This window comes from Gossypium arboreum, chromosome 11 (genome assembly GCF_025698485.1).
Source record: "Gossypium arboreum isolate Shixiya-1 chromosome 11, ASM2569848v2, whole genome shotgun sequence".
Taxonomy (NCBI): domain Eukaryota; kingdom Viridiplantae; phylum Streptophyta; class Magnoliopsida; order Malvales; family Malvaceae; genus Gossypium; species Gossypium arboreum.
The window spans coordinates 25,030,017-25,046,021 of NC_069080.1; the positions used below are offsets into that span (position 1 = coordinate 25,030,017).

At 36.4% G+C, this 16,005-nt stretch overlaps 1 non-coding gene across 1 annotated transcript; it reads left to right on the forward strand.

Moving 5' to 3' along the window:
* The first annotated feature begins 7,659 nt into the window (after positions 1–7,659).
* LOC128285033 (small nucleolar RNA R71) lies at positions 7,660–7,766 on the forward strand. The gene has a single exon (XR_008275449.1). It is a non-coding gene; the product is annotated as a small nucleolar RNA R71 (small nucleolar RNA).
* The last annotated feature ends 8,239 nt before the right edge of the window (positions 7,767–16,005 follow it).

Here is a 16,005-nt window from a genome sequence, read left to right on the forward strand (position 1 = left end):
GAAAGGAAAAGCAAAAATCATCGACGAGTGACTCGTGAAACCTTAATTTGTACTTTTATGATTCATGATAGAAATATTTAATTTTATATGCATGTTTATTGATTGTTGAATCATTAAGGTGAGTCTATTATGATAATATGAAATTTTTTGATTGAATTTGGTATGTAACATCATGATAGATGACTAAAATGAATAAAATGGGAAATGATATGAATTACTTAAATTATGATATGTGATATGAAAATTTGATCGCGTGATTTCGTGATAGGTTTTAAATATTTATAATTACTCGTTCTTGAACTAACTATTATCGTGATGTAGGCAAGTGTACCTATCGAACAGTAGTATAGTTTTAGCAAGACTGGATTGTCGAACCCAAAGGAACTAAAAGTACTAGTGATGACTGTCTTTTTATTATCTAGCCTAAAAATAAAGAGGTTTTTGTTTTAACTAACTAATTATCTAAACTAAGAACGCATAGAGAAAAGAATTGGGGAATTGGTTTTGGGAAAAATCGATTGACTTAAGACAATACCTATGGAAAAATCCACCTAGAATTTACTTGTTATTCTAGCTCCGAATCAGACGATTTATTCATTCAACTTGTTCCGTAGAGATCCCTAAGTTATGTTATTATCCCTATTCAAGACTAATAACGTCTAATCCCTAGATTGAATAACCGAGAGTTTTCTCTAATTAACACTCTAGGGTTGCATTAACTCGATTTATAGATCCCCTTATTAGGTTTCACCCTAATTCGGCAAAATCTTATCACCCTATGTCTAGGTGCGCAATCAACTCCGCTTAATTATGACAAATGTACTCTTAGATAGGGTCTATTCCTCCTCTGAATAAGAGCATGTCTTGAATCAGTATCCTGGGATATCAAAGCAAAAATTAAGAACATATAATTAAGAACAAGTTAAATATTTATCATACGATTCAGAAAATAATAACAAGATTCATCTTAGGTTTCATCCCCCTTAGGTATTTAGGGGTTTTAGTTCATAAATAAATAAGAAAACATCTCAGAAGAATAAAGAATACAAAACATAAAGAAAACCCAAAACTCCTGAAGGGAAATTGAGGAGAGATCTTCAGTCTTGATAATGAATCTGGCTTCTGAGATGGATCAATCGGCTTCTTTGGAGTAATTCCATACTCTCCCTTCTCCGTCTCCCTTTTCTTCCCCCTCTAGGGTGTATTTATAGGCTTTGGAATGCCTAGAAGCCCTCAAAATTAGCCTTTTCTGGATTGGACTCAACTTGGGCTCGGTAGGGACACGCCCGTGTAACACGCCCGTGTTCGATTACTTCAGGCCATGTTCGAGCCTGCCAAATTGACACGGTCGTGTAGTCTACCCGTGTAAGGAGGTCCAGGCCGTGTTGTTTTCGTAACTTGGCCCATTTTCTCCATTTTTGGGCCGTTTCTCGTTCCTTTCGCTCTTCTATGATCTCCTAAGTATAAAACATGAAATTAAAGCATTAGGAGCATCAAATTCACCAATTCTAATGGGAAATCATCCATAACATGCATTAAACATGAGGTAAAAATATGTATAATTTATGGTTTATCAAATACCCCCACACTTAAGCATTTGCTTGTCCTCAAGCAAAATTCTCAACTCATAATCAAAATAAATTCTTCTCAACTTATAATTTCTATCGATAATATCTCAAAATAATCCATAGGTAATCATACATTGATAATTCAACTAAAAGAACATAAAAGTTTCAAACATTCCCAGTTGAGTATTTAATCATGCAAACATAGGTGTCTCTCCGCATCTAAGTAATTACCTTTGATTCAGAATATCACAGAGTTTTACATCCTCACTAAAGATTCACTCAAATCATTCGAGGTGTTTGAGGATAATAAATGAAGCACTCAATAGTCAATAATGAAAAGTCATTACCATAGGCTTGCATGAAAATCAAATCTCCACCACTATAATTTAAGATGATACATCAATCAAAAGGTATTTAGAGGGTTGTAGTGAGGCTTGGTTAGGGGGGTGTGGTCACAAGCTGAAAGAAAAGGTTAGAATCGAGATTAAATTAAAGAATTACCTAACTAGAAAAAGAGTTAATCTTCACTTACGTACAACAGAGTTTCTTCCCAGAATATGAAATTACAGATATGTATACATATTTTTTTTAAACAAGTTAAATAATATAGACTAACTATTAAGAACAAAACATAGCTAAACAATCCATTCAACTCAAATCTCGACAAAAATAAGGATTAATTTAAGGGATTTCACAATAATAGGTTAAAGGTTTATATTAAGGGTAATACAAGAAATGGCTTGTTAGGCTCAATGGGGTTTACTAGGGGTTAATCATGAACGTAGGCTCTTCATGGCATGAGTGGATTAATCCTAAGTGCCTTAATCATTTTGACATATCAAATCAAATGGTGTGGTCTCGACATGCATAATCAAGCAAGTTCTAGAATAACAGTTCAATACTGACGCACTCAAAGCAATAATAAAACTAAGCATGAAAGAATTAATAGAGGCTCAAAAGGCTCAAAAATCTCACAAAAATTATGGCTTTTTTGATGTTTAGACTCGTGAATTCCAATTCAAAGTAATACCTAGACTTGGAGAAACAACCTATAATTTTAAATTCTTAAAAATCAACTCATCATGCTTGATTCTCTAATGTCTTAAAGTTTAAACAATCAATGCATAAATGCCTATGTTTTAATTCAAGATATATCAATCAAAATCATAAATCAATTAAAATTTATCCTAAATATGATATGAGAGCTTTTCAAGAGAACAAGGTAATCACTCAGGGATTTTTCTGATAATGAAATAAATACCCCCCACACTTAAGATGTACATTGCCCTCAATGTACAAAGATAGATGTTAGAGTATATAAAATTAAGATAGGGAGAGAAGTGAAACTTCCTGTATGAATTCCTCTAACTGGAGTTCTTGAGAGGAATCGGTTCGAAAGAGGAGGAGGATACTCTGGCGGTCGTAGAGGTTCATTAGGCCATAAGTCCTGCGCCAAAAGGATATTATCTCTGGTGGTAACTATGGTCATGGGCGAGCAGGACATGGCAGTCGTGGAGAACCTTTCCCGGTGGAGTTTTAGTTCCTATGTGACGATGAGCTTAAGGGCTCTATATAACTGTGATAAAATTAGAAACTTTTTAAGAGATATTAGGAAAGAGAATTACTCATAAAGAAAAATCGAAATTGATAATTAAAAATAAAATTCTAAAATCTGCTAAAAATAAAAATAAAAGTAGTTTTAATAAAAATTAAAAACATAAAAAAAATATTTTTAAACATCTTCATCGCTGGATGATTCGCGAGGAGGGACTGGCGATGAGATGTGGAGGTGCTGACACATCTGCTGTAGAGTAGCATCAATGTTGTCAAATCATTGAAAACACTACTGCTCGAATCGGGTAAGGCACTCAGAGATGTAAGCATATGAAGCTGCCGCATAAACTGGAAGAGAGGGTGGTGGTGGTCGCTGAGTCGGTGGGTCCTCGTGCTGTGGGGAGACATCATCAGGAATGTCCTCGTAGGCCTCCTCCTCGGTAGATTGGGTGAGACGATAATAGGGAGGGTAGGTTCCTCGGCGCCTCTTGATCATCCTCATGCTAAGAATGCTTGATATGCCTTGTGGAGACATCTGGCAGATGAGGGTGAGGGATGATTCTTGGGCCGTGGTGTTGAGGAGCCCAAAATGTCACGCCAGTCTAGTTACGTAGGGCCAATAGAGATAACCCCCTTCCGATGCCGCTCCGTATGGTTCTGAATCGCAAGGGCGATGAAATAGGCAAGGTCAATGACGTGCCCTTGCGACATGCACCATAAGAAGTAGACATCGTGGGTGTTGACGACACCAGTGCTCTCTAGCCTCACTGTAACCATGTAAGCTAAAATAACGTGTAAGTACCTTAGGGATGGTGGGAGAACTGATGCCTTGGAGCGGCTAGGATTGTAGGAGGCCGTGCGAGGGGCCAAAGTGTGTCAGCACTTCGAGGGAGAGAAATGTATATGGCGACTGAGAGCATGTAGTTTATTCTCCTCCTTGAACTCCTCCGTATATAAGCCTAGTGCCACACCAAACTCTGGGACACTTAGCTGGTGGACTAAACCACCTAGGCAAAACTGCACTGTGCTGAGATCATCGTAGTTCGTCATTACGGTCTGGAGATGGAACATTCAGCATATTTCCATCGTGAGCTCGAGGTATGTTAGTTCGATGATCCCAAAGAACAGCTCCCAAGGGTCGGTGGTTAAGAGGGCCCAAATCGCATCAGCCATCTAAACTTGTTCTACGACAGCCCAGTCGATGCAGCAGTCCGCAATTAAAGGTCGGGCCTAAAGTATCTAGAAAAGTTCTTCCTGGGGCCCTCAGGTAAACTGTAGAAGAGGGTGACAAATTTTCACGGTTGGACCTGCAGAAGAGGACGCTCCCTTCCTCTTCTTTGAAGCAGCTAAGGCGGTTTTCTTTCCTCTTAAAGATGACATTGTGTACCTGTAAGTGGAAACATCAATTCGTCTTTTGATGAGTGGACAATTTATAATATATAAAAGGAATGCGACTAAATTCAAAAAGAAAAATGCATAACTATATTCAGCCACAATTACTAAATTCAATTAAAACAATAAGTTCAATGACCCATTTCTTTGTGGCATGAGCATGGTAATATAAGTAAAAGTGGCAAGGAATGGAATGCAAAATACTATATGAATGAAAAGAGATGTCAACAAAATATGCATGATTATTTCAACTATCCTAGCCATGAATATTCACTTCTAACTAATTGAATGAAGTGTAGGAATCATGTAATGAGTAAGATTTTAAACATAAGAAATATGATAACTTGTTTGATAAATGAAATTTATGTGATTATCAATATAGAAATAACATGAAAAATATAGATTAATATGATAAATAGCATTATAAGTCAATGAAATAAAAGAAAAAGGAGTTAACAAACGCTAAGGGGAGAGATTTGGCGTCGAGAATGGAGTTGTAGGTGGCGCACGGGAGTGGCAGAGAGGCCATGTGGAGTTGCAGCGGCTAGGGTTAGGGTTTTTGAATGGGGAGAAAAGTGAATAGTGCAAGGTATTTATAGATTTTGGGCCACACAGCTAGGGCACACGGCCGTGTTCCCCAATTTCAGCCTGTGTGATTCACGAATTTCAAATTTGGGGGCTTCTGAAATTTAGTACACGCCCATGTTCCTTGGGCGTGTGGGTTCACACGATCGTGTCTAGCTTCGTTCGCTTCTCCCACGCCCGTGTGTGCAAGCCCCATGCCCGTGTTAATTTAACAGGTTCGATCACGGGTGTTCCACACAGGCGTGTCGAACGACCGTGTTGTTTTAACAGGTTCACCCACGGTTCTTCCACACAGGCGTGTCGCATGCCTATGTTGCTTTGGCAGGCTCGACCACAGCCATATCGCACGGCCGTGGCGTTTTATCGTAGCCCGTGTTGGGGAAATCCTTGCCCTGTTTTCACACGGCCTAAAGCATGCCCGTGTGCTTGGCCATGTCTCTGTGGAAGCACCTGTATTCAAGATTTCTATTAATAAGTTACGAGTTAAATACCAAAATTTAAAGAAATTAATATTGTTAGTACTCGGGTTTTCTCCCGAGAAGCGCTTATTTATAGTCTAAGCTCGACTTACCTCTCCAGTGAATGGTCATGGTGGTTTGAGGAGTTTATACTCCTCATTCCTACTATCAATCTCATCAAAATAAGGTTTTAATTGGGTGTTGTTTACCTTAAAAGTGTCGAACTTGGGATGACTCACCTCCACCGTACCGAATGGAAAAATACTGAGTACCGTAAGAGGGATTTCCTCATTCGGTATGGTAGTGACAATGTGGGGATCTGCAGCATCTAATAAGACCTTATCACCAACCTTAAGTTGATTTAAAGAGGTATCGGGCTCGTTTTAGCGTAGTTTCGATTTGTCAGGTGTTCTTGGTTTATGCATCCGCCATTCATTGAGTTCCTCAGTTTGTAATCTTTGATCTTCATGAATAGGTCCTCTACTGGTGCTTGAGAACGACTCGTGTACTTCCTTCAGATCATTTTCTACAAAATAGGTTGCACCATATTGTTAGTTTTAGTAGAATGGTTTAAATGATTACCTTCAATTCCTGATGTGTTGCCAGAATTGCAAGCTTAAAGGGTGATTGTTTCATCTCCCACCCGGAGTGTGAGTTCACCTGTGCCAACATTAATGATGGTTTTAACAGTTGCTAAAAAGGGCCTTCCTAGAATTAAGGGAGTGTTGCTATCCTCTTCTATGTCTAGAACAATAAAGTCAACGGAAATATAAATTTATCGATTTTAACTAGCACATCTTCAATAATACCTCTAGGGAATCTTATAGTTTTATCTGCTAATTGAATGCTCATCCTAGTCTCTTTGGGTTTCCCGAGACCTAGCTGCTTAAACATATTGTAGGGCATGCTGTTGATACTAGCCCCTAGATCAGCTAATGCATGATTAACATCTAAACTACCAATTAAGAAAGGAATAGTAAAGCTCCCTGGGTCTTTCAGTTTGTTGGGTAGTTTATTTTGAAGAATGGCCGAGCAAACTGCGTTCAGCTCCACATGCGACGCCTCGTCCAACTTCCGCTTATTTGCTAAAAGCTCCTTTAAAAATTTCATTGAGTTTGGCATCTGTGATAGAGCTTCAATAAACGGTAAGTTAATATGTAATTTTTTTAAGAGTTTAAGGAATTTACCAAATTGTTCATCTGAGCGGTCTTTCCTTGTCGCGTTAGGGTATGGCACACGAGGTTTATATTCGACAGTCATTGGTTTGTTTGTATTTTGATCTACCTCACATTGACCTTTGCTTACCACAGTTTCTTGCCTCGGTTCTAGTTCAGGCTTGACCTTGACCTTCGTCATTTTGAATATTAATTGCTTTGAGTTGTTCCCTTGGGTTAGATTCGGTATTACTTGGCAAACTGGCTTGTGGGCGTTCAGAGATTAGTTTGGAAAGCTGGTCTATCTGAGTTTCAAGGTTTTGGATCGACGCTTGTTGATTTTTAAGTGCCGTCGGTGTTCTGAAAACGGGTTTCTGACACTAATATAAACTTTGAGAGCATCTCTTCAAGGTTTGGCTTCTTTTCCTGTTGGTAGGGTGGTTGCTGGTAGCCCGGAGGATGTTGTGGTCTTTGATTTCCTTGACCACCCCACAAGAAATTGGGGTGGTTCCTCCAACCTGTATTATAAGTGTTACTATATGATTATTTTGAGGTTGAGGATTATTACCCATGTAGTTTAATTATTCGTTATTCATGCTGTGGCCATAAGGTTGGTATTCCGAATGGTTTGTTCCACCGCTACTTGCTTCGCACTGCATTACTGGGTGAACCTGTGAAGAACTAAGAAAACCATCAATCTGTTTATTCAAGAGTCCTACCTGATTTGACAGCATGGTGACCGAATTGACGTTATAAATACCGTCTATTTTCGTTGGCTTTATCCTCATGACTTGCCACTGATAGTTATTCAGTGACATCTCTTCTATAAACTCATAGGCATCTTTCGGTGTTTTATTATTTATGGTTCTGCCCGTCGCTGCGTCAACCATTTGCCGAGTCGAAGGATTCAAACCATTGTGAAATGTTTGTACTTGGAGCCAAAGTGGTAACCCATGGTGAGGGCACCTTCTTAGAAGGTCCTTGTATCTCTCCCATGCATCGTAGAGTGTTTTAAAATCCATCTGCACAAAAGAAGAGATATCATTACATAATTTAGCCATTTTAGCTGGCGGAAAATATTTTAGTAAAAATTTTTTGGTCATTTGTTCCCAAGTAGTAATTGACCCTCGTGGTAACGAGTTCAACCACTATTTAGCTTTGTTCCTCAATGAAAAGGGAAACAACCGAAGACGTATGGCATAATCAGAAATGTCATTAATTTTAAATGTATCGCATAGTTCTAAGAAGTTGGCTAAATGAGCGTTGGGATCCTCATCCTGCAAACCATCAAACTGAATAAATTGTTGTATCATTTGAATAGTGTTAAGTTTTAATTCAAAAGTATTTGCAGCTACAGCAGGTCTAACTATTCTTGATTCAGTTCCTATTAAAGAAGGTTTAGCATAATCATACATAGTGCGTGGAACAGGATTTTGATTAACCGCAATTGCAGGAGATAGCTGATTGCCTTGGTTTTCATCCATCTCTTCGGTTAGAGGTTGAGTATCGTCTTCTTGCTCGTTCTCTGTGTATCTTAAGATGCACCTTATTTCTCTTTGGTTTCTACGAACTATACGATCAATTTCTTCATCAAAAAGTAATGGTCCCGACAGGCTTCTTCTAGTCATAACTATAAAAACCTGCCAAGAGAAAGAAAGAGTAGGTTAATAAATAATAATAATAATTAAATTAAATTAAATTGTAAGAAAAATAAATGGCTAAAGTAATAAAAATTGAGCGTTCCTAATATCTTAGTTCCCCGGCAACGGCGCCAAAAACTTGATCGCTTGATTTCCTGATAATATTTATAATTACTCATTCTTGAACTAACTATTTTGCGATGTAGGCAAGTGTACCTATCGAACAGTAGTGTAGTTTTAGCAAGACCGGATTGTCGAACCCAAAGGAACTAAAAGTACTAGTAATGACTGTCTTTTTATTAACTAGCCTAAGAATAAAAAGGTTTTTGTTTTAACTAACTAATTATCTAAACTAAGAACGCACAGAGAAAAGAATTGGGGAATTGGTTTTGGGAAAAATCGATGGACTTAAGACAATACCTAAGGAAAAATCCACCTAGACTTTACTTGTTATTCTGGCTTCGAATTGGACAATTTATTCATTCAACTTGTTCCGTAGAGATCCCTAAGTTATGTTATTATCCCTATTCAAGACTAATAACGTCTAATCCCTAGATTGAATAACCGAGACTTTTCTCTAATTAACACTCTAAGGCTGCATTAACTCGATCTATGGATCCCCTTATTAGGTTTCACCTTAATCTGAAAAAATCTTGTCACCCTATGTCTATGCACGCAATCAACTCCGCTTAATTATGACAAATGTACTCTTAGACAGGGTCTATTCCTCCTCTGAATAAGAGCATGTCTTGAATCAGTATCCTGGGATATCAAAACAAGAATTATGAACACATAATTAAGAACAAGTTAAATATTTATCATACAATTCAGAAAATAATAACAAGATCCATCTTAGGTTTCATCCCTCTTAGGTATTTAGGGGTTTTAGTTCATAACTAAATAAGAAAACATCTCAGAAGAATAAAGAATACAAAACATAAAGAAAACCCAAAACTCCTGAAGGGAAATTGAAGAGAGATCTTTAGTCTTGATGATGAATCCGGCTTCTGAGATGGATCAATCGGCTTCCTTGGAGTAATTCCTTACTCCCCCTTCTCCGTCTCCCTTTTCTTCCTCCTCTAGGGTGTATTTATAGGCTTTGGAATGCCTAGAAGCCCTCAAAATTAGCCTTTTCCGAATTGGACTCAACTTGGGCTCACCCGTGTAACACGCTCGTGTTCGATTACTTCAGGTCGTGCTCGAGCCTGCCAAATTGACACGGCCGTGTGGTCTGCCCGTGTGAGGAGGTCCAAGCCATGTTGATTTTGTACTTTGACCCATTTTCTCCGTTTTTGGCCCGTTTTTCGTTCCTTTTTCTCTCCTATGCTCTCTTAAGTATAAAACATGAAATTAAAGCATTAGGAGCATCGAATTCACCAATTCTAATAGGAAATCATCCATAACATGCATTAAACATGGGGTAAAAATATGTATAATTTATGATTTATCAAAATTATATCAAAAAATATATTATAATATGAAATATGTGTGTTTGTTAATGAAATGGGGTTGTGATTGTAAATTTGACCAAGAAACTATATATATACTACATTGCAAAATATTTGATATGCGATAAAACAGTGCATAAAGTATGAAAATGCATATGTGACTGCATACATGGTATGAATATGCGAATACGATTATTACAGTATAGAATTGCTTATATATATAATTGATGCTCGTGTAAACTTAATAAAATGTTAGGATACGATTGGTATGCCAATAGGGTTTTATGCGCTCTTGTACAAGTTACGTGATTATACGGAGATCATTACAGATTATATCGGGATCCAACATTTATTGTGGATCATCGAGTATTATATGTCCCTACGGGTGCCTTGGTGTGGTGGAGGGATGTATATGCATATGAAAACGCATTTGATGCCTATGAGCTTCGCACTTCAGTGCTCTAGTGTGGTGTGGTTAAAACTCTTATGAGCTATATGGTGTAGTGTAAATACCCGTGTATCCGAATCAGTTTTATTAGGGTTGCATTGGGCATAACATTATATATGAAATTGGAAAACTTAAAAAGGTAATGAAATAGATTAATAATAGAATATAATACTGAAATGAAGATAAATGAGTCGATAGACTCCAAAAAGAGGTTCAAAAGATTTGTTAGATGAAATTTGATATGGAATGAACTTTATATTGAATGTCATAATGAATGAATTGTGAATGTTTAAATTGTAAAGTGGTATTGATGGCTAAAATGTAACATCCCGAATTAGGGCCTAGTCGGAACAGTGATTTTGGAACCACAAATTCGACATAAGAAAATTTATTTTTGTTATATTTTTATGATCTATGATTTCACGGAATGATTTCGTGAAAATTTCGACGTTTGGGCACTCAATTTGGTCAAAAGGACTAAACTGTAAAAAGTGCAAAAGTTGAGTTCTACATGTTAGAGGTATCAAATTGTTATGAAATTTTAAATGAGAGGTCCTTAAATGGTAATTAGACCATTATATAACTTGTTGGACAAAAATGGCCTTGGATGGATAAAATTTCAAAGAAAGGCAAAAAGGGCATTTTGGTCATTTAAGGGTAAAATACATTAAAAGACAAATTTTAAAACCCAAATGTGTCCCTTTCTTTTTGATTCAGCCGAAATTACCTAGAGCAGCCATGGTTAGGGTTTGGCCAAGCTTCCAAGCTCATTTGTAAGTGATCCCGAGCCCCGTTTTTAAAGTTCTTTACATTTTTGAAATCCCGGCAACATGTTCTAGCTATTTCTACCATTATTTTGAGCTAGGGTTTATGTTTAAAAATTTAACCATGAGTAAGATGCATGCATTTTGATGTCTAATGGTAGAAAATGAGTGTTGGGTGTTTAATAAATGACTTTTACTAAGCGGTTTTCGATGAAAACGTCCAAAAGGACCGTTTTGTAAAAGTTGTAAAATTGGTCATAAATGGGTGATTTAGTGGAAATTGGGGGCTGTCACAGTCATGAAAAATTATCAGCATGTCATAAAACATAAGAAAATAGGATGAAGTTTAATTTCCGAGCCTTGGGGGAAAAGTGCAAATATGCAAAAGTTTAGGGGTCAAAATGCAAATTTGTAAAAATATGATTTTTGGACCCCTATGAATAATGTGACTAATTATTAGGCTAAATGTGATATTATAGATCAAGGAAAACAAGATTCGAACTTAGAACGAGGTTGAACAAGGTTAAGCACAAACTCAAAATTAATAGTCGTACTCGAAACCGAGGTAAGTTCATATATCAATGATAATGAAACAATATTATTTTTCACACTTGAACTTAAATTGATGTGTTAATATTGTGTGATGGATATTTATTTAGTTTATATGAAGATTATATATTGTAACAAATGCCAAATTATAATTATATGTAATACCATGTTTTTCTTATGGACTAATGTCTAAATAAACATGGAAATGTGTTGAATTGGATGTACATGGCATGAGCAGCTATGCATAATGAGATACTTGATGGAAAGAGAAAAATATCGGTTGAATAAAAAGGGAAATTCGATAGATAAACCATCGCTTACATGATTTGAGATCTTGCACGTGTTGCAGAAAAGGATTTAGCCCGGATGGGTAATCTGTTGATCTCAAATATAGAAAGGATCTAGCCCGGACGGGTGTTCCTTAAGTGATCGAGCCTCTCGAAGAATATGTATGCATTAAGGATTTAGCCCGGACGGGTAATCCAATTAGGGTCTGAATTTAGCCTGGACTGGTAATTCAGATCCGAGCTCATTGAGAGTGCTTGTTGTTTACAAGGGATTTAGCCTGGACTGGTAATCCCGACACCGCTCCATGATATTATATATCAGAGGATTTAGCCTGGACTGGTAATCCTGCCGTAAGATGTGAGGTTCGCGGGAGTGCGCATATGAAATGATCACTTGTATGAATTGACGGTAAATAGGATATCCATCGAGATTCTGAGAAATTCAACGAGATTAATATGAGAAATGAAATAAAAGGCTCTTGCCATGATACATAATGTATGTTATATGATAATATTATGATGCATGTGAGTTGTCATGTTTGGACGAGTGCGGTGCTAAATGATAGCACAGGTAAGTACTTAAGACCCATGAACACGTTTTTGACATGTGAAATGAAATGGACTTATGGCAATGGTGCAAATGAATGAATGATATTTATGAGAATAATTTCTATGAAAAATTTGTGATGGTTATTACCTTGTTGCACTAAGACAGATTTGGTACAGCAGCATTGGTCCAAATTTGAAAATCCACCAAAAATTGTGAAAATTTAATTAAAGACTAAATAAAATATAAAATTAAAGCTTAATGAGTCTAGTTTCACATAAAGGAAACAGTGTAAGAAAAAGAATTCTGTATCATGAGATATTTGAATTCTTGTGAGACAGAGTCGGAGTGATTCCAGCCTCCCCTGTCTCAACTTTGGAAAATCACTAGAAATTTTAAAAAAACAATTATGAGTTAAAATTTATATGAATGAAATCCTTAATGAGTCTACTTTCAGGAGAAAGAGACAGGAACATTATCTGAGTCTCGTACTATGAGATAAATAAATTTTAGTGAAGAAAGGTCAAGACTGTCAAACAGCAAAATAGGGGAGAATTTGAATAATAAAATATTCTTATTGGCTAGACCAAAAATTCTGAAAATTTTATTATAAGAAAATATATGAGTCTAGTTTCTAGGAAAATTAACGGATAAAATTTGGAGTTTCATAGATCGATTTATAAATAATTTATCGACAATGACTCGAGTAGACAGCTTGACCAGAATATGAATAAAAGCCTAATTATAGTTGTATTACCTAAGCAGACATGTTATTTTAATGCTTATTATTTTCATATGGACTTAATAAGTGTAAAGTTTACTCCCCCTTTCCATCTTTTTAGTTTTGACAAGTCAGCTCGGGGTTGGAGATCGTCGGAGGCAGCATCACACTATCGAGCCTTTATCCTTGGAGTATTGACATGTATATGTTAAACTTGTTCAAGTGAGTGGCTTGTAAGCCTATTCATCCATGATATATGTAAATGTCTTGTGATGTGGGTATGTGATTATACTTGTTCATTATGTATAAGAAGTATATGGTATATGTACATGGTGAATGCCTTAGGACCATTCGAGGTGGTCATGGCCATGGAATAAATGTGTGATATGGTAATAATTTGTTAATGCCCTAAACATGGATGTTTAATTTATAAGTTAGTAAACATAATATAATGGCATAAGGAGTAGAAATGGGTGACTTAAGGCTTGGGAAATAGCCTATTAGGGTCTACATGGTTGGACACAAGGGCATGTGTCTAGGCCTTGTGTGACACACGGTTCCCTCCCATGGGTGTGTGCTATAGCCGTGTATCCCCTGCACTTAAAATTTTAAGTTAGTACAGGACACGGGTAGATCACACGGGCGTGTGCCATAGCCGTGTCCCAAAGTCAGTATTGAACACGGACAGGCAGCATGGGTGTGTGCCATAGCCGTGTTTAAAAGTCAGTGTTGCCTACAGGCTAAGGGCATGGGCATGCCCCAAGTCACACGAGCGTGTGAGTCCACACAGCCCACTTACACAGGTGTGTGACACTCCAAAGCTAGAAATTTATTAAGTTGCCCAAAGTTTACCAAATGTTTTTGGTTTTGTCCTGAACCGCCTTAATGTAGGTTATAGGCCCCAATGGCCTGTATAAGGTACGATATGCATATGTTCTAGAAGTTTTAATTTTGGGCTAAATTTGGTGACCTGGTTTTGTATGTTTATGAATGATTAAAGTCTAGTAATGCCTCGAGCCTTGTCCCGGTATTGGATACGGGTGAGGGGTGTTACATAAAGTCCTTAAGATAGGTTTTGGTATATGTTATTGGATTTGATCATTCTTTTTCCATAATAGTTGAATTAGTTTGCCTAGATAATTGTATACCTTTATAAGTAATTGATTATATACTTATGTTACCATATAGAATATGTATTAGTAGGCATTAAGATTATAAGTATCATAGCATATTATAAATATTATTTTATGCTGTATTATCTTAAATCATGAAAGTACCACTAAGTTTTATCACTCAACGTACGCTTGTTTATTTTGTGCACAGATGCAAGTATTTCTCAAAGCCTCGGGAATTGAAGCCAACATCCATATCATTGTTTTTGACTCAACAAAGTTTGTATAGTTCGTTCGTTTTGGTTTTGTGGCATGTACCTAGGGACTTTTAGTTAAATGTTTCAAATGGTTAAATTGTGATCTTATACAAATATTTAGAAATTATTTTTGGATACGTTCATATTGTTGGTTTGGTGTCTTAAGGTTAAAGATTATGCATTTGAAGGAGTTTTTGATTAGTTTTTGGAGTATAAATTATTGAAATTAGTATTGATATGTGATGTTTTTATAGTCTACCATTTTGACACCATTTTGTAAGCTGATGTTTTGGTTACATGAGACCAAATATATATATATATATATATATATATATATATATATATATATATATATATATGTGTGTGTTTTCGTGTTTCGGATCGTCGAAAAGATCGTCGTGTCATGACAACAAACCCCTGACATCACAATGAGAAACAAAGCAGGGTTCATGTTGCGATGACGTATCCCAAAGTCACAACAAACCCTAGTCAAAGAGTCATGTCGCAACAAGAAAACCCTCGAAGTCGTGACCTCAATTCAAAGTTTTTTAGTCTTTTCAATTTTATCCATTTCAATCCCGGATTAACATAAAAGCTTTCATAAACTCATATAAAACTCAAAAATGATAACACAATGATTAAAGTACATGATTTACTTGTATTTAATTGTATAATGACATTGGATTGTATATTGTTGATTGTAGTTGCTCTGGCAATAAATGTGACATATTGTAGCTCGGATCTGGCAATCAGGTCAAGTATCAAGGTGTTGCATTGGTATTATGGTTAGTGATTGGTTGCTATTTAAGGACTCATTTCAACATTTGTCCTTCCTTGGAATGAGCTTATTATGGTTTGGGCCTTTACCCTTTGGTCCTGAATCAACCTTTGGCCATTTAGAAAGCTTTTGTAAGCTTGAGTTAAGCTCAGAATAGTGCATAAATCTTATTTTAAGTGTGTTATGAGTTTGATAACTTGAATAAAACGCTTAAATTTTTTTGAGAGATTGAAGTTACCTTGGAAATGAATGTAACATTTTGATATCTTGACTCGATGATTGGGTCAAGGGTGTTACAGTTCTGGAATGATGCTACATACTGCAAAAGTCATATACCCAACGTATCAGATTTTGGTTCGTAATTTATTTGAACTTAGGCTTACATATACATCAAAGTATATGAGTCATGCATACATAGCCTACCATCCACTAAGGATTAAGGTATGTCACACTAAGATTGTCACTAGTGAATAAATCCATAAACAGATGTAGGATCTATTCTACTTGGGGCCCTATCTGATGTACTGTTAGTCTTGTATCCTCTCCAACCTGGCCTAATACGATCAGAGTTCATAAAACAATCGATTTAAAACATTTATTCATTTTAAAAGAAAATTTAGTCTATTTTCATAAAAGCTGGCAAGTTATAAAAAAAAATTAGATAAACCTCCTTAAGTAACGGTGACTTCTTTAAGAAAAACTTAGTTAATTTTCTATTTATTTATTACTCATAATTTTTAATT